Below are 19,489 nucleotides of genomic sequence, written 5' to 3'. Positions count from 1 at the left end.
TTTTTTTACATGACAGGTTCCTTTTAAGAGCAGAAAACCATACCATACCATACAATAGTGTTGCGCCAAATTTTGCAATTTTTTTGAAAAGTTGTATTGATGAATCAGGCTAAAATATCTGGAATCACTAGATTCCTTCCTCAAAGTGGAAAAAAAATAAAAAACAGGCGAACACATGTGAAACATGTAAAAAAGGCACAAATAAAATATTTTTGCGCGCAAACAAAAAAAAGTTGTAAAACACACAAGTCTAAACAAAAAAACTGGCGCAAAGACAGTGAAGAATTGGGGCCCAAGATTTGTCTAGACTAGGAATTTTCTTGCTGATCATAATGAGGGGGCATGATGGAGTCAGACGTTTCTAATTCATTAAGACGTGTATGCCTCTACATGAATCTGGAGCTTCTGACAAGTGGTACACTGACAAGCAAAAGCATAACAATGTTTTGAACTTTTGACTTTCAGGCTCCATGTCTCACCGTCCACTACAGCTTTGAGTGTGGGACTACATTAATTTTATAGACAATCATCTTAGCTATCTCATACATAAATTTGACTTGCCACTATTTTGCACAGGGGTGGGTAACCTTTTTTTCTGCCGGGGGCCATTTGGAAATTTCTACCAACCTTCGGGGGCCGCATATCAAACAATTAATTAACTCACCCCTACACTCCTATTGTGGTGGCTGGAACTGCTTCTCTTTGGTGTGGCTGTGATGCTCAGTGATATTGATCGTTACTTCTCACAACTGCTTTTCCAGGTTTGTCTCGGTCTGGAGCGCAGTCAACAGATTGGTAAATCATATACATCATCATATAGGAGACACTGGAGGCACATACATTACAGGAGGGGCTTTGTATATATATAAATCACAGGAGGGGTTGGGGCATATATACATCACAGGAGGGGTTGGGGGCATATATACATCACAGGAGGGGTTGGGGGCATATATACATCACAGGAGGGGTTGGGGGCATATATACATCACAGGAGGGGTTGGGGCATATATACATCACAGGAGAGGTTGGGGGCATATATACATCACAGGAGGGGTTGGGGCATATATACATCACAGGAGAGGTTGGGGGCATATATACATCACAGGAGGCTTGGGGGCATATATACATCACAGGAGGGGTTGGGGGCATATATATATATATATATATATGTATATATATATATATATATATATATATATCTCACAGGAGGGGTTGGGGCATATATATATACATCACATAAGGGGCTGAGGGCACATATACATCACAGGAGGGGTTGGGGCATATATACATCACAGGAGGTGTTGAGGGCATATATACATCACAGGAGGGGTTGGGGGCATATATACATCACAGGAGGGGTTGGGGGCATATATACATCACAGGAGGGCTTGGGGGCACATATACATCACAGGAGGGGTTGGGGGCATATATACATCACAGGAGTGGTTGGGGCATATATACAACACAGGAGGGACTGGGGGCATATATACAACACAGGAGGGACTGGGGGCATATACACATCACAGGAGGGGTTATTGGCATATATACATCACAGGAGTGGCTGTGGGCATATACACATCACAGGAGGAGTTGGGGCTCGGACATCACTGGGGGGCACAGACAGTACTGCCGGGCACGAACAGCATTGACAGTAGCATGGACAGCACTAGAGGGGCACGAACAGGACTGGGGGAGGCGGACAGGACTAAGGGGGCACAGACATCACCAAGGGGGCACAGACAACACTGGGGGGATGGCACACAGCACAGGGGGGTGGCACACAGCACTGGTGGGCATTCACAGTACTAGAAGGGTACACAGCACTGGGTGGACGGCTCACAGCAGGGCAAGAGGCTCACAGCACCGCCGGAGGCAGAAGGCTCACAACACCGTGGGAGGCAGGAGGCTCACATCACTGCCTGAGGCAGGAAGCTCACACTACCGACACCGTGGGAGGCAGGAGGCTCACAGCACCGCAGGAGACAGGAGGCTCACATCATCGCAGGAGGCTCACAGCACCATGGGAGGCAAGGTATTGAAGGAAGGGATTGTTCGGCGGTCACAGCGACGTCGCTGACAAGGTATGTGCGTGTGATGCTGCCATAGCGATAATGTTCGCTACGGCAGCGATCACCACATATCACACGTATGACGGGGGCGGATGCTATCGCGCACGACATCGCTAGCTATAGCTAGTGATGTCGTAGCGTGTAAAGCACCCTTTACTGTTTCACTCCTAAAAATCTAAATTTTATTCTTTAGTTAGTATTTTGTAAATCACCTTTGGCTTTCAACATTGCATGAATCCTTCTGGGAATGATCTCAATCAGGTACAAGCATGTCTCGACCGAAATCTGATCCCAGGTCTCCTCTACCCAATGTTGGTGCATACTGGTCAATTTACTTGGGTATGTATACAGCTTTTTCTTCCCTCTACCCACAAGTGTTCGATTGGGTTGAGGTCTGGGGACTGTGGGGCCAATCCTGCACCTCTACTTCATTGTCACTGAACCATTTCTTCACCAATCTTGACGTATACTTCTAGTTGTTGTCCTGCTGGAACACTATTTTGTTCTTTTCATACCCATAGTACACGAGTGTATAAAGTATGAGGGGCTGCTGATAAGTCTTTGGCTTTGTGATCTTTTTTTGTTTCTATGGTAACGAATGTTACATCACATGAAAGCCTTCTTTGTCTAATATATGTTTTCAAAATTTTGTGTCTGTTGCTTATGGCAACAGTGTTCAATGCATGTGGGAAACAAAATGGCGTAAAGTGATATTCACAGCAACTGAGAGCAGAGAAGTGATAAAATTCTTTTTTCTGCAAGGAAAGTCTGCGAAGGATATTTATGGTGATATGTCGCAGACATTGGGGGATCAATGCCCTTCATATTCAAGAGTTAAGAACTGGGTTGCCAAATTTAAGACAGGCCACTTCAGCACCAATGATGAGGAACGTTCTGGATGACCGAGAGTGGTTGTTGTTCCGGAGATCGTCAATGCTGTGCACAAACTGGAGAATCGACAAATTTCAGCTAAAGCAATAGCAGACATAATGGGGATTTCCCGTGAACGTGTTTGTGTCATTATCCATGAACATTTGGACATGAGGAAGCGATCTGCAAAGTGGGTCCCCAAATGTTTAACAACAAATCAAAGTAGCAGGGGAGTGAAAACTTCCCGGTCCATTTGTCAGCGTTTCCAGACTGAAAAGTACTTCCTAGATTGACTAAATATATTTATACGACCCTGAAAACAAGGAGCAGTCAAAAGAGTGGAGGCACAGTGGTTTGTTTCATCCAAAGAAGTTCAGGGTGCAAAAATCAGTCACTAAGGTGATGGAATCTGTGTTCTGGTATAAGGAGGGCGTGTTGCTAGTGCACTACCTTCAAAAGGGTTCCACCATCAATGCAAGGTATTACATTGAACTTTTAGACCAACTGAAGGCAGCTCTGAAGACCAAAACGCGCAGCTAGCTGTCCAAAAGAATCTTGTTACTGCAAGACAACACCTCCAATCACACTACACAAGCGACCATGGCAAAAATGACAGAGCTGGGCTTCCAGCTGGTTGACCACCCACCTTATTCACCAGATCTAGCTCCCTCCGACTATCATCTGTTTCCAAACCTGAAGAAACATCTCAAGGGTACCAAATTTCACACTATTTCTGAAGCCATGGCTGCTACAGATGACTGGTTTGAGGCACAACCGAAATACTTCTTTTTGCTAGGCTTACATAACTTGGAATACCGAAGTAAGAAGTATGTTGACATCAGTGGAGAGTATGTGGAATAAATCTAAAGTTTCATCATCCTATCTTGTTACTTTCTGGGTAAAACCAAAGACTTATTAGCAGCCCCTCGTAACTCGTCTTGCAGGATACTCACATATAGCTCAGTATTGAGACCACCATCCATCTTGGTGAAACAACCCCATATCATCAGGCTTCCTCCACCGAACTTGACAGTTCTTTCAATTTCTCGATCCATTAGCCCTTTTTTCCCTTGTTTCTCCCAGACCCATTTGCACCCATCAGAGCCTGGTCTGTTGACTTTTGTCTCATTACTCCAAATCACCCGTTTCCAATCTTTTACTGTCCACCTTTTTCATATTTTTTAGCAAACTCGAGCCAACGCTTGTTACGACAATATTTAAGATGAGGTTTCGTCACCTTTTTTCGTTCCACCATTCCAGACTTGTGTAATGTGCATAGCACGGTGCTTGTATAGACGTCTGTGATCTCACTATTTATTATGAAGCCTATGAGCCACCCCTACTGCTGTGTTTGTCGCACCAGTACTGATAGATCTTGTGATGAGCCAACTTGTTGACTTCGATATTTTGCTTGGACGTCCACCTCTTAGCTTTTGAATGGATGGGGGGACTTCATTACGAATTTTTCCATCTGTCATGGCACTCACATGATGCAGTTTGGCAATTTTCTTGGCCAAGAGACCACTATCGATGAGCTGGATGATGCTGGGTCTCTTTTCTTGGGAAATCTTCTTCATGGCTGCTCCTTGATTTAAACCAGTCACTAGGGCTGAGCGGATCCGGACTGTAAAAGTCCGGATCTGCGCGGTTTCAGAGATTTCCAAGTGCCGGACACGGGCTCGGGATTCCAGGTGCACGATCCGGATCCAGCACTGGGTAAAATTATTTAAAAATAAAGAAAAACAGAATTAAAACAGCGTTTCATACTTACTGAGACTCGGTGTCATGGCGGCACATTGCTTCCAGGCTGCGTGTTCACTTCCTGTATTGTGCAGCTTTCCGTGCTTTCCCTGCCCACTGGCCATCCTGCCGTCTGTGATTGGTTGCAGACAGATGCGCCCCCAGCCTGTGACAGCGTCTTCCTGCAGTTATCGCTCATCGCAGCTCAGTCATAGGCTACACTCAGAGCTGGCAGTCGTTCTCTATGACTGCTAGCTCTGAGATGCAGCAGAGAAGGATGCGTCATGGTGGGACCTCGTGTGGATTACGCCGGACCTGGAGGGGTGTGGTGGGGGTTAATAAAGTGGTGAAGGAGGGTGCGTTTTTGTATTTTTTTCCAAATAAAGGATTTTTCTCTGTGATTGTTCTTATTTACTGTCATGTACATGTTAATGATGGAGTTATCTCATAGACGCCTGTGCCATCATTAACCTAGGGTTTAGTAGGAGCTGTGTGCTGTTATTAAAGCCTCATTACACCGATTGCCACCACTCCAAGGCAATTGAGAAGAGACATCTAATAGATACGGCAATATCGGGCGGCTGCGGGCTGAGAATACCAGCCCCCAGCTGGCTTTATTTTGGCTGGGGATGAAAATTATGGATGGGACAGCACATTGTTTTTTTTTACTTATTTATTTAAATTAAAAAAAAAAAAGCAAAAAAAAGCTGCATGTGGTTTCCTTTAGGCCGGAGTCACACATGCGAGGGACTCGCACGGGTCTGACATTGCATCACCGGCACAGCCGTGCACTCTTCTGACAGGCACATGCATGTGTTTCTGTGTACGGGCAAGCCGTGTCGGGTGATATCATGCCAGACTCGCACCAGTCTGACATCGCATCACCGGCACATCTGCGCACACGTCTGACAGGAGCGTGCATGTGTTTCTATGTACATGAATGCTCATGTTCAGAGAGCAGGCTGTGCCGACTGATGTTATGCCAGACGTGTATGAGCCTGACAGCGCATCTTTGGCAAACCCGCGCACACTTCTGATAGGAGCGTGTATGTGTTTCTGTGTACATGCACGCTCATGTCCAAAGAGCGTCAGGTCATGTTGGCTGATGTCATGCCAGACTCGCACGAGTCTGACAGCGCATCATCGGCACAGCCGTGCACACTTCTGACAGGAGCGTGTATGTGTTTCTGTCTACATGCACGCTCACCATACTGACCCGCAGACACTTGCACTGCTTTTCCCGCCCTCCGGCCGTCTTGCCGCCTGTGATTGGTTGCAGTCAGCTGACACGCTGACACTCAGGGAGCATCTAACTGCAACCAATTACACGTGCCGGTGGCCAAGGAAAACAATGAATATTGAATTGTCGGCTCCGGAAGGGAAAAGCGTGACCCGGAAGGAGTTTGCTGCCATGACACAGCCTCGGGTGAGTACACCGTGCTCCTACCCCCCTATTCCCTCCACAAACGTTTTTAATCTCCGGATTCTGGTCCCCATAGACTTACTTGAGCACCGGAATCCGGAGCGGATGCAGACTTTTTTTTTTTCAACCCGGCAGTAATCCGCTGGTCCTGGATTTTGGTGGGTTCGATCAACTCTACCAGTGACTTTTCATTTGGGAATCAACCTAATAACACAATGAGCTATTAGAGAATGTGAGAACAGGTTGTATTTTGTAGTATACAGGAAGAAAATATTTTTCCACCACCAGTAGCAAAACAGTAACAATGCAGTGACATGACAAGAATCTGCATAACTAATCATATGCTAAATAATTGAAGGTCAAATTTCTGTATGAGATCGGCAAGATTTCTAATATATAAAGCTGAATGTGTGTATGTGTGTGTATGTGTGTAAGTTCGGGATTGGCATCTGCACCATCGCAGCTACAGCCATAAAATTTTGCACACTCACACGTCTTGACCCCGAGAGTGTCATAGGCTATGTTTTGAGGGGAAATTTTAACCCCGTGCTTTACAGTTATTCGCCAAAAAACCTGCCTCCATTAAAGCGAATGGAACTGGGAGCCACTGTGCAGCCAGAACTTCAGAAGAATGCGCAGCCACACCCTTATATGGAATGTTGGCGTGTCACAATGCAGCCAGGGAAAGAGACCGACACAGACAGGGAAAGAGGCAGACACAGACAGGGTAAGAAACAGACATAGACAGGGTAAGAGACAGACACAAAGAGACAGACACAGACAAAGAGACAGATTGACAGGGAAAGAGACAGACAAAGAGACAGACACAGGGAAACAGACAGACAGGGAAAGAGACAGACAGGATAAGAGACAGACAAAGACAGGTAAAGAGACAGACAAAGAGACAGACACAGGGAAAGAGACAGAGGGAAAGAGACAAACAGGGAAAGAGACAGACAGGGAAAGAGAGGGAAAGAGACAGACAGGGAAAGAGACAGACAGGGAAAGTGACAGAGATAGATAGACAGACAGGGAAAGAGATTTAGACAGACGGAGAAAGAGACAGTCAGAGACAGACAGGGAAAGAGACAGACAGACAAAGAGATAGAGAGAGACAGAGAGATATATACAGAAGGGGAGACAGACAGAGAATGGGAGAGAAACAGAGAGACAGTTACTATCCCGGACGTTAATACATTCTATTTATACATTCTATCCCGGGAATGTTAATACATTCTATTTTGTTAACAACAGTTATTAACCCGGGCGAAGCCAGGTAGTACAGCTAGTTGTCTATAAAATGAAGGTAGTCTCACATTCAAAGCTGTAGTGGACGATGCGATATGGAGCCTGAAAGTCAAAAGTTCAAAACATTGTTACTCTTTATCAATGTAACACAAACTCCATAAATACATTTATTACTTCCCTATAAAAATATTAAATAAAAGACTAAAAACACTACATTTTGCATAAAATAAGGCCACAATGTTTATTAAGGGTAACCATACATATTAATTAATCTGTCTTAATTAAATTAATAAGATAATGGTCAAACTATAAAAATGTCGGCACAGAAATAACTGGCGACTAACCCATCTCCCCACCCCATCAAAAGACATCATGACAGATAAAATCTTAGTAAAAAAAGTTTAGACAAAAGGGGCGGACGGGCAGGGGCTTCTGCAACTGCCGGAATTCTTCTGCCATCGGACCTCGGGTGACCGCTCTTTGTAAAGGTGAGATCTTCCTGCCTAAACACAGTGGGACCAATTAATGAAGACCTTAAGACCAGCGCAAGTTCTGGAAGAACCTTCTAGAAACAGCTCAGCTTGACCTGAACCTATGAGGGTTCCAATATGATGTAAAACGTGTAAGAGAAAAAATAAAAGACCCACAGAAGAAATCATTGGGCCACGTGCACATGTTGAGTATTTGGTGAGTTTTTTTACCTCAGTATTTGTAGCCAAAACCAGGAGTGGAGCAATCAGAGGAAAAGTATAATAGAAACACGGGCACCACTTCTGTATTTTTTACCCACTCCTGGTGTCACCTTACACATACTGAGGTAAAATACTCAACAAAAACTCAATGTGAGTACATGGCCTAAATTATTAACGATTTTATATCTCTGTGTGAATGAGGCCTTATAATTTTGCACAATCCTGTTGAAGTAATAGGCTTTCCTTGGTGTATATGGAAACCTTAGTTGACCCAGGCAGTATATATAGATAGATGGCATGTGATTTGCCCTCAGCACCCTGATAAAAATGTTCATGTTTGTTTGTCGGCTTCCGCTTGTTGCTCTGGTTACCTAGCAGCCATTCTCTAGACAGTGATTAATGGGGCTGTGTGACAGGTAGTGGACACAAGCACAAGGTGTGCGCTCCTGTTGTCATGCTGGGGTCTTCTCTTTATTGTTTGTGCTCCTTTCTTCAAGCAGTTCAGCCCTGCAGCAAAACAGATACTCACAGGTGTGAGGAACTGCCTGGGGTCCTACAGGTTAAACCTTGATGAACTACGGAGAACTGATTCTTCCATTGTTGTAATGGGAATTAGCTTCTTTACGTTTGTAGTTTTAAGTCACATTTCCATTGTCTACTTGTTTAGTGTTTCAGATTTATGTTAAATCGTAATATGGACAGATGACATATTTGTGTGATAATTTTACCAACCATAGGATCTGTTCACACCTACGTTTTGAGATCCATTTTGCAGGTACAAAAAACCCCCCCAAAAAAACACCGTTGCTTTTTTAAGTGCAGAATTAAAGCTCTTCTATAGTATTAAGAAAGCATTAAAAATGCGGATTCAGATCTGCACCAAAAATGCATCAAATAAAGGGGAAAAAGCACAAAAGAAACGCAGCAAACAATAATCAGAGAAGATTGTTATTGTGTTGTGTGGTGCGGATACCTGCAGAAAAAAATCAGTCGAAAAATACATTTGCAAAACATTTTTTTCCCATTATTTTATGGTTTAATAGAAAAAAATAATTAATCACACCATTTTTTTCTGCCATTCACTCATCACGATAAATAATCTGATCGGTCTGTTGTGTGGGTCATTCTGATTCAGGTACACCAAATATGTCCCTGCTATTTTGCTGATTTGGCATGTTCAACTTCTGCAGCGTAAATGCATGCGTCCTGCGTCCCCCCTGCACAATCTATGTAGATTGTGCATGACATGTGCGCATGTTGCTTTTTAGAATGCAGCGATTTGGGTGCTAAAATTTTGACCCAAATCCGTGCGTTCATAAAATGAGCATGTCAATTATTCCATGCGCTATGGATGCAGCTCCCACTCTGTCTATGGTGGGGGCAGCATCCCGAGTGCATGAAATTCGGCTTTTTTTTAACAAAAATACTGCATTCATTATGCAGTGTTTCTGCAGCGATTTGACGCGCACATGTGCTGTCAAATCGCTGCAGAAAGTTCAGCAGTTAAGTGCGCATGAGCCCTTTAACAGCAGTCATTCATAGCCTTATTCCTCAGCGCCACTTTTTAACGTCACTGAGCTCGTATAATGCTGCCCCATGTGTAAAAATCCCGCGAGTGACAGCTGTACTTGACAGGTGACACCCACAGGTGTCGGCCTCGGCCAGTTTTGAAACCAATCAGGGCCGATAAACCTCTTCAATACGATTGACAGCAGTTCCTAAGGGGTTAAACAGAGGTTGAAAGACCCCTTATGGCAAGATCGGACCCCCATGGTGATAATTGCTGGTGCTGATCGTTACCATGGTACCAGGGTATAGTGGCCTGTAAGATCTAGCTATGAGCTGGGTCTTACAGGCAGTCTGTGAGTCAGACCGGAGTCACACTTGCGAGTGACTGACGCGGGTCTCGCATTGCATCGCCCGGTACGGCCGCACACTCTCCTGACAGGAGCGGGTCAGCAACATGTATTTCTATGCAGCTAAGATGTTCATATCCGGAGAGTTTGCAACCATGTTGAGTGATGCGATGTGATACTCGCATCAGTCACTTGCAAGTGTGACTCCGACTTCACTGACAGGGTCTCATGTGCGGCTGTACACGAGAAAAAATGAAATGTGTAAAAAAGTAAAAAAAAAAAAATCACAAAGAGCGCACACGAATCATAAAAACACGTTTTGCCACAAAAACACGCAGCTTTTTTGTTCACACAAAAAAATACAAAGAAACGCACACATAACTGGTATTGCCGATTCTGGAACAACCTAATCTATATGTCATATTACTTATTCTGTATGGTTACCGATAAAGAAAAGAAAAAAACACATGACAAAAATGGCATTTTCTCATCCCACTGACACAGAAAAAAATGAATAAAAGCGATCAAAACTCATATGCAAAAAAAATGGTACAAATGAAAATGTCAAACCGTCCTGCAAAAAACAAACTCTAATTTGATTCATTTGGGAAAAAAGATACGGCTCTCAGAATATGGCATGCAAAAACAAATTTTTTTTTGTTAAATATAGATTTTAGTGTGTAAAAGTAGCAAAGCATATCCTTATTTTGTCTGGAGACAGAATAAGGATGTGATATCCGAAACGCGTCCTCCTGCTCTATACGTCTGCCAGACATAATGAAGTTTTGTTTATGACCAAATAAATTTATACAGTTTTAAAGAAACATTTCAATCGACTTGTTTGCTGGACCATATTCCTTTTTTCTCTTACTCCATATACAGTATTTCTTACTCACACACATACCTCCATAATTTTCACACCCATCCCATCCTCCTTGATCTCCACGCTGTGTACTTATACATTGCCCGTCTCATACTGTTTCCTCATACATGCCCCATCTCACTCTCCATACTGTGTCTGTACCCATCCCTCCCTCGCTTGCTCCTCATACTCTGTCCTCAAATTAACCCCCATACGCACTATACTATGTCCCCACCCCTCCTATCTTTCTTGCTCCCTAATACTGTGTCTGCATAAAATGACCCATTCATTCCCCATACTGTGCCTGTACCCATCCCCCCCTCGTTCATCATACTAAGTCCACACCCATCCCCTTTATTCACCATATTGAGTCCACTTCCATCCCCCCTCATTCCCCATACTGTGTCCTCATACATCCTGCCCTCACTCCTCATGCTGTGTCCTCAGATCCCCCCGCTCCCCATACTGTCTGCACCTATCACCTCCCTTGCTTCCCAAACTGTGCCCTCAAATTCCTCCTTGCTTCCTATTTGGTATCAGCACCCATCTTCCCCTCACTCCTCATTCTGTGTCAGCACCCATCCCCCCTGCTCACCAAACCATGTATTAAAAAAACCTTCCCAAATTGCAATAAACCTTCAATGTGTTCAGCTTCCCTGGATCACCCATCACCATCACTTTGTGTGCCTCTGTGCCGCTGGTGAGTGAAATAAACAGCCCAATCAGATCACCTGATTGTAATTTTAATTTTATATGCAAAAAACTAACATGTGAATTTTATCCTAGAGGTTATAGGAATATCAAATTCACATGTTACTTTTTTCCTATAAGAAGTGTAGCGCCCCTAAGACCCTCAGGGCACTACAGGGAACTGCATCCTCTTGGGGATGCAGGACCTACCCCTTGGGACCTGGAGTACCAGTGCCGATTCCATCCAAACACGACCAAAATCCTAGTTCACCACTCCACACTGGGCATAGAGGGTTAACCATGTAAGGGGATGGTCACCTGGGTATGGCCAGCCTGGGGGGAGGGGTTAGTCAGTCAGTAGAGAGAAGAGAGTCGAGTAGCACACAGGAGAGGTGCGTGGACGTGCCTGAGCTGGGTCCGTGTAACGGTGACCCCGGGGGCACAGGAGAGAGGTCGCCAGGACGGGTACCGGAGATACCGCTGGGACCGGAGCATGCACGGGGCACAGGGCCCTAGGTCAAGCGCAAGTTTTAGACTGTTTGGCAAATACCTGCCCGGTGAGGACACTTCACGGACTTCACCGAACCAAATAATCCGTGGGCATCAGCAGTAAACTAGGATTGGGGTTCAGATACTTACCTCCCCACAGGGTCCGCACTGCCCTCCGTATGGAGAACGACACTGTACCCTAAAAGGGACAGTTGGGGCCCCCAAATGCTCCACGCTACAAGGACTCAGTCAACAAAGAGTACCGGGGACAGAGCAACCTGGGTCACTACATCGGCACTGGTCCTCCAAGGGGCCTTAACCAGCAACCCCTGGGTCCACAGTGAGTAGAGACTGTTACAGACAACCTGGTGTGGTCTCCGTTATTGCCCCCATTACATCTCCCAGGCGCAGCCCTACCTGCGGAGCGCCTACCATCACAGCTGCCATTACCACCAGCCCTGGGAGTACCCACATTCAGCAGCAGCGGTTCTCCATCCTTAACTACAACCCGCAGGTGGCGTCACATGACAAAAACTCTTATCTCCCCTGTAAATATCCCCCATTAACAAAAGGGGCCCAGAGCATGGGACCGGGCAATTGCCACCAGAGTGACATTCCCATTTGTTACTGCCCGGGACTGAGTACCCCCTTCCATTGGCGCTACAGAAGCACCAACTGACTGATTTTCATCAGTGATATGGATCCGATTTTCATTAGTTTTTGATCCAATTGTCCATTTTTACTATTCATGTGTCATCTGTTTTTCTATAAAAAAAAACCTGATAAATGATTTTCAAGGGATGTCTGGGACTAACATACTGATGACCTATATTGTATTTGGTATAGAATATTAATATCAGATTGGTTTGGGTCTGAGACTTGGTACCCCTTCCCCCGGTTATGTATTATCTGCACTGACACACATTTCAGATTATAACATTGTTTATATCCGGCGGAAGAAACCAGCTGACACGAGGCTGCTGGATGTCAAACCTCCACCTATCTGATATTGATGACATACCCTGCAGATAGGTCATCAATATTTTAGTCCTGGACAACTCCTTTAAGGACTTTGCTTGTCCAATAATCTTATTTATCTAATGAAAGATTCAATCCTCTCAACAATTCTTCAGGCAAAATAACTGTTTGGACATGGTTAATACGTGTCACTCATGGAGTGGCATCAGTGAACTTGCCAAATACTGATGTCATCCTTCCTTGAGAATACACTGCTAAAAAGCTGCATTTTTCTGTGTATGCATATAAATCTGTGTAGCAAATGTCCAACATATTAAGTCATCTCCTAAACCCACAAGTGATTTGTCTTACATTGGTGACGTGATTTATCAACTTGGTTAATAAAAAATGAGCATTCAGGAATAAACTGTATTTAGTGACATGTACAGCCTTACAAACTGGATATTAGTACAAGAAATATACTCTACTCTTACTACATGAAGAGGAATAGGGCAAAGGGGTGAAAAATAACGCAAGGTAATGTCAAGTATGAGGCTAAGTTACAATACTTGAGCCTATGACAAATCATCTGTTTTTCGCCCTGAAAAAATTGACGTTTTTCATCCCTACGCTGGAGATCAAAATTAGAGCACAATGTATGATTACATTATTTCTAAAAAAAAGCAAGTTATCTACATTGATCAACATTTGAAGGTTTTTTGTAAGGGGTATGTCGCGGGCGGGGAGGACGCCGCCGCTGCTGCTGCTACGTGGCTCGAGCGGTGGGCCGGATCCGGGGACTCGAGCGGCGCTCCTCGCCCGCGAAAGGGGTGGTTGGTTTGGGGGATTTAGTCCGTGACGCCACCCACGGGTTGTGGTGAAGATGGGCACCACCGCTGCTGGTGACGGGGATCCCAGGAGCGATGGAAGGGAGCAGCTGGGATGTTGTTTTCCCCCTCCGTGGGTAGGGGTCGGTGGTCCCGGGGCCCGGTGGTGTGATGGGGAGGCAGGGTTGGTGAGGTGCAGGGTTGCAGGGGCAGCGCGGTGCGGTTCCGGATGGCACGGGTGTACTCACTCAGCAAGAGATGCACAAAGTCCTCGGTAAACCAAACGGCTGGATGGACGGGTCCCGCAGCCGGCTGCAGTGTCTCTCCCCGGACAGGTGATGGCGGCTGTCTTTTCCTGCACCTTGATGTACTTGTTTGACTACAATGGATCCCCAACGGTAGTCCGCTCCCCGGTGTATGGATGCCGGAAGAGCCCGTTTACCCGCAGGCGCTGGCCCTTGGGTCTCTAGCCTTAGGCGGTTGCTGTATACCCTCACGGTGTGGGCGGTTGCCTTCTATCGGGTCTTTGGCTGTTAGGGAACCCCTGGGGTTCCGGTCACACTCGGATTTGACTATTGTCGGCGCTTCTAGCCTGGTCGGGGTCCGATGGCCCTGGCTCTGTGTGCTGGCTTCACTTCACTCCCCGGTCGGTACCGGCGGGCCAACAGTCCCACGGTTCCGCGTTGCTTCACCACTCCTGCAGACGGCCACCACTGTCTGCCAACCTTGCTGTCAGTGCCTGGGCCACAAACCCAGACACCCAAGTGTTTACTCCTCACACTTCAAACTCCAAACTACTCTTTGACACTTTTCCCGCCTCCAGGCCTGTGAACTCCTCGGTGGGTGGGGCCAACCGCTTGGCTCCGCCCCACCTGGTGTGGACATCAGACCCTGGAGGGAGGCAACAAGGGTTTTATGTTTGGCTAATGTTACTGTCTAATGGGGGGTGGGGGTGTTTGTATGTTACCTGTGACGACCTGGCTAGTCCAGGGCGCCACATTCCCCCTTGGTGAAATGCAGACCGTCCGCGGGCTGCCCGTCCATCACTGATTTTATTTTTTTTTTTCAAAACTGTAAAAACATAAATAACATGTAAACATTTCAAACATAAGCATTTTTGTTAGGACACTTGAACATTGCACATATAAAACACATTTTTAATAATAACGGACGGACGGATGTCTTCCGCTCTCCCACCCAAGCAACTTAGCCCTGATGCTGCCCCTAAGAAGTGGGCAGCACCCCTTGACCCCAGTCCAGGTTCAGGCTGCCCGAGCGGGAATGGGTACGGTTACTCGCAGCCGGCTGTCACTTCAGGGGACCCCACGTCCAGGGGGACCCCTGACCCCCGGAGGATGGCCACCGGTCCTGGTGGTGGCCGGGCCCCAGCCTGCTCTGCTGTGGGCCCTTCCTCCAATCTGCCTCTCCGGAGGCGGCAACGGTTTCCATCCCAACACTTATTTACAAACCCACAAGTTTGTGGGTGGCCTGCCAGTTCTCGGCCATGTCCATGAGTAGTTCCTCATGTGGGTGGTGAAAACACAGAGAGTCCCTCCGGGGACAACTTGCCGGCAACGGCTGGAATAATCACAGATAATCAGATGAAAACTCGGTTGATTTTTGTCATTCATTTAAACTGCTGAGGGTCCCAACGGGGGACAACTTGCTTGCAACGGAGTTACCGCTGCCATTATTGCTCACTTCCGTACTCCTCACCCGGCTCCAGGTGAAGAAGCACGGGTTCCAGCCCCTCCAGCGCACGGCAGGCGCGACGAGGAAGAGCTGCCCGGTATCCATTATTTCCGCTCCGAGGGATGTAAGTGGCCCCCATGTTATAGAAGCCGAAGACTCCCTCCTCCTCCGAGACAGGCTCCGTGTCAGCCCCCGAGCCGCTGTCATCTGGCTCCAGGGGGTTAATGGTGGGACTTGGCAGGTCGATAACGGTTTCCAGCTGAGCCCAAACTCGTGGCTCCTCAGTGGCAAGTGACCCGTCATTGGCCGGTGTATGGAGGTCTGCCACCAGTTCTTCAAAGTCGCCCGCTCCAGCTATTGATTGGCTGGCTTCCTCTCGGGCCTCCGGGGACAACTTGCCGGCAACGGCCGGAATAATCACACAGATAATCAGATGATCTTTTCGGTTGATTTTTGTCATTCATTTAAACTGCTGAGGATCCCAACGGGGGACAACTTGCTTGCAATGGGGGACCGCTGCCACTACTTGAGGTCGTACTCGTCTAGGACCTCTTCCAACTCAACATCCGGACGGCTTGGTGGAGGAGGAGGGGGCTGGGGCCGCATCTGCTCACCGCGGCTCTTCCTTTGCTTAACGTCCAGGGCAAACCAGCCCCTCTCCCCGCAGTGGCGGGTGTAAGTCACCAGGTCGCCCGGCAATAGATCGCGACCTGGGTGGCCCGTGGGAAGATGTGAGTTGACATCGCGGTGGGCCACAAACACTTTGGCCTCCAGGCCCGGCTCGTATATGAATCCGAACCCCCTCCGCGTGTCAAACTGTCGGACTTGGCCTTTGTACACCGGGCCCCGCACCCAAAGGTGGCATGACGGAGTGCATCTTTTTCTGTAATCACTCGCGCCATTACTTCGACCCTCTGCTGCTCTCTGGCGGCAATCTCCCGGCCCAACGGGTTTGGTTCCCTGTCCCAATAAGGGGCATTGGCAGACCCCTGCGCACGGGTCGGGCCCCGCTGGACCGCGCCCACACCGGCCACTACCGGTACTCTCTCGTGGGGGTCCTGCGGTGACGTGACCTGTACTGCTGCTGTGCAGTGGCGGCCCGGCGCAGCGTCAGCCGAGGCGGGGGATTCAGGGACAATTGGCCTCACCGGTTGGGCCTTCGGGCCGGCAGCAGCCAGTTCTTCCACGGCCGGGCGGACTGCCGGAGCCGGGACGGTCTCGGGTGCGGCCACTTCCGGGGTCGACGGCTTCTTGTCACGGACGGCTACTTCCCGCGGGGCCTTCCATGGCAGCGGGAGGGACACAGGCCGTTCCCGAACAACGCTCCCAGGCCGGTCCTCTAGGGCGGACGGGTTGGATTCCGCTACTGGTGTTGGGGGTAGCGGACCAAGCGGAGGGGCAACAGCAACCGGTACGGATGGCGGGGGACGCAGGAGGGTGAGCGGGCGCAGGCCGGGCCCCTCAGCCCCAGCGGCCGGTCCTTCTCGGACACAGGGGCGTGGGTCGCTTACCCGCTCCTCCAACTCTGCTTTCACCTCGCGTCTCCGCACGGCCGCCACCACTTCCTCCATCTCGGCCACCCAGCGCTCCATCAAGAACCGGACCTGGGCTTGAAGGCGGCAGCACATTTGTGCGGTCCAGGCTTCCACCCACGCCGCTGTTCCTGACGTGGGCTCGGGGCTTTCCGCGGTGCCGGACGGACGGGACATCGTGCGCAGCAGTGTTCCAGGAAACAAATGTTTGCAGAGTCCTGGCGTCCCCGCTTTTATAGCCTCGGCTACATTAGGCAGACACACACCCACCCACCCCTTGGTTCTCTTCAGCACCTCCATTTGTTGGGGGCGGGGCTTCGCTTTTGCGCCTTCCCTGCTCGGAGAAGATGCTCGAGTGGGAGATTTTCGCGCCAAGATGGTGGCGCTTCAAAATTTTCGGCCAGACACCGCTGGCGGAGATCACAAGGCGCACTTCTACTGGTAAGTAGATGGGTTCAATCCTTTTCGCGACGCCAAGTTGTCGCGGGCAGGGAAGACGCCGACGCTGCTGCTGCTCGGTGGCTCGAGCAGTGGGCCGGATCCGGGGACTCGAGCGGCGCTCCTCGCCCGTGAGTGAAAGGGGTGGCTGGTTTGGGGGATTTAGTCTGTGACGCCACTCACGGGTTGTGGTGAAGATGGGCACCACCGCTGCTGGTGACGGGGATCCCGGGAGCGATGGTAGGGAGCAGCTGGGATGTTGTTTTCCCCCTCCGTGGGTAGGGGTCGGTGGTCCCGGGTCCGGTGGTGTGACGGGGAGGCAGGGTTGGTGAGGTGCTGGGTTGCAGGGGCAGCGCGGCGCGGTGCCGGATGGCACGGGTGTACTCACTCAGCAAGAGATGCACAAAGTCCTCGGTAAACCAAACGGCTGGATGGATGGGTCCCGCAGCCAGCTGCAGTGTCTCTCCCCGAACAGGTGATGGCGGCTGTCTTTCCCTGCACCTTGATGTACTTGTTTGACTACAATGGATCCCCAACGGTAGTCCGCTCCCCGGTGTATGGATGCCGGAGGAGCCTGTTTGCCCGCAGGCGCTAGCCCTTGGGTCTCTAGCCTTAGGCGGTAGCTGTATACCCTCACGGTGTGGGCGGTTGCATTCTATCGGGTCTTTGGCTGTTAGGGAACCCCTGGGGTTCCGGTCACACTCGTATTTGTCGGCGGCTCCAAGCCTGGTCGGGGTCCGATGGCCCTGTCTGTGTGTGCTGGCTTCACTTCGCTCCCCTGTCGGTACCGGCGGGCCAACGCCCGACCCCGTTCCTATGGTTCCGCGTTGCTTCACCACTTCTGCAGACGGCCACCACCGTCTGCCAACCTTGCTGTCAGTGCCTGGGCCACAAACCCAGACACCCAAGTGTTTACTCCTCACACTTCAAACTCCAAACTACTCTTTGACACTTTTCCCGCCTCCAGGCCTGTGAACTCCTCGGTGGGTGGGGCCAACCACTTGGCTCCGCCCCACCTGGTGTGGACATCAGACCCTGGAGGGAGGCAACAAGGGTTTTATGTTTGGCTAATGTTACTGTCTAATGGGGGGTGGGGGTGTTTGTATGTTACCTGTGACGACCTGGCTAGTCCAGGGCGCCACAGGTACATCATGCCGCTAAAACAGTGTTTTACAAAAGAGCCAAAGTTTATCAACATAAAACCTTTATTTTGCCCAAAATGTGATGATTATAATTAGACAACAGCAATGACTGTAGCACAGAGAAAGATTATAACTAAAATTTCTGAAGGTAACAACAGTCACCAATCAGTAGGAAGTGTACTGGCCTTTGCTTTGAATGACTTCAGCACATCTGCGGCCACAGGACATCACTAGTCTCTCACACTGCCCTGGTCTGATTTTGGTCCACTCTTCTTCCAGTCTCTTCCACGGTTCTTGACTGTTGTGGTTTTCTTGGCGATAACTTTGTCACCAAGGATTTTCCAGAGGTTTTCTATTAGGTTTCGGTCAAGACTCTGGGCTGGCCAATTCATTGTTTCAATGTTTTTTGTATCAAGGAACTGCTTTACCCATTTTGCTTTCTGACAAAGGCCATTGTCCTGCATGAAAAATGCTGGCTGATTGAGTGATGAATGCAAGTAAAGCCTGCTTTACACGTTGCAATTAGTTGTACAATCGCATTTGCGATGTGACACGCCCAGGTTGCATACGGGATCTTATGAGATTGCACGTAGATCGTTCATTTGCTGTCACACGTGCGTTAGTAGTCTATGTTAAATTGATCAATTTTATGTGCGATCCTTTAGATCATGTGTTCTGTGACGTATGCATTGGGCACGTTTTTTTTTTTTTTTATTTATTGACTTGCCAAGCGTGTGTAATGTAGAGATGCGTTTTTACTATGTCATCTGCCATTCAGCTCTGCTACATGGCCGCTGACAGCAGACACAGACAGCCATGTAGCAGAGCTGAATGGCAGATGACAGCAGACACAGACAGAGCCGCACTGTCAGAATGAACTCGGGTGAACTTCACCCGACTTCATTGTCATGCTGCGGCTCTGTCTGTGTCGCGTCCTGATTAGCGGTCACCTGTGAAGGACT

Source organism: Anomaloglossus baeobatrachus, chromosome 2 (genome assembly GCF_048569485.1).
Source record: "Anomaloglossus baeobatrachus isolate aAnoBae1 chromosome 2, aAnoBae1.hap1, whole genome shotgun sequence".
In the NCBI taxonomy this organism is placed as follows: Eukaryota; Metazoa; Chordata; class Amphibia; order Anura; family Aromobatidae; genus Anomaloglossus; species Anomaloglossus baeobatrachus.
Note: the sequence above shows the minus strand (reverse complement) of the source record.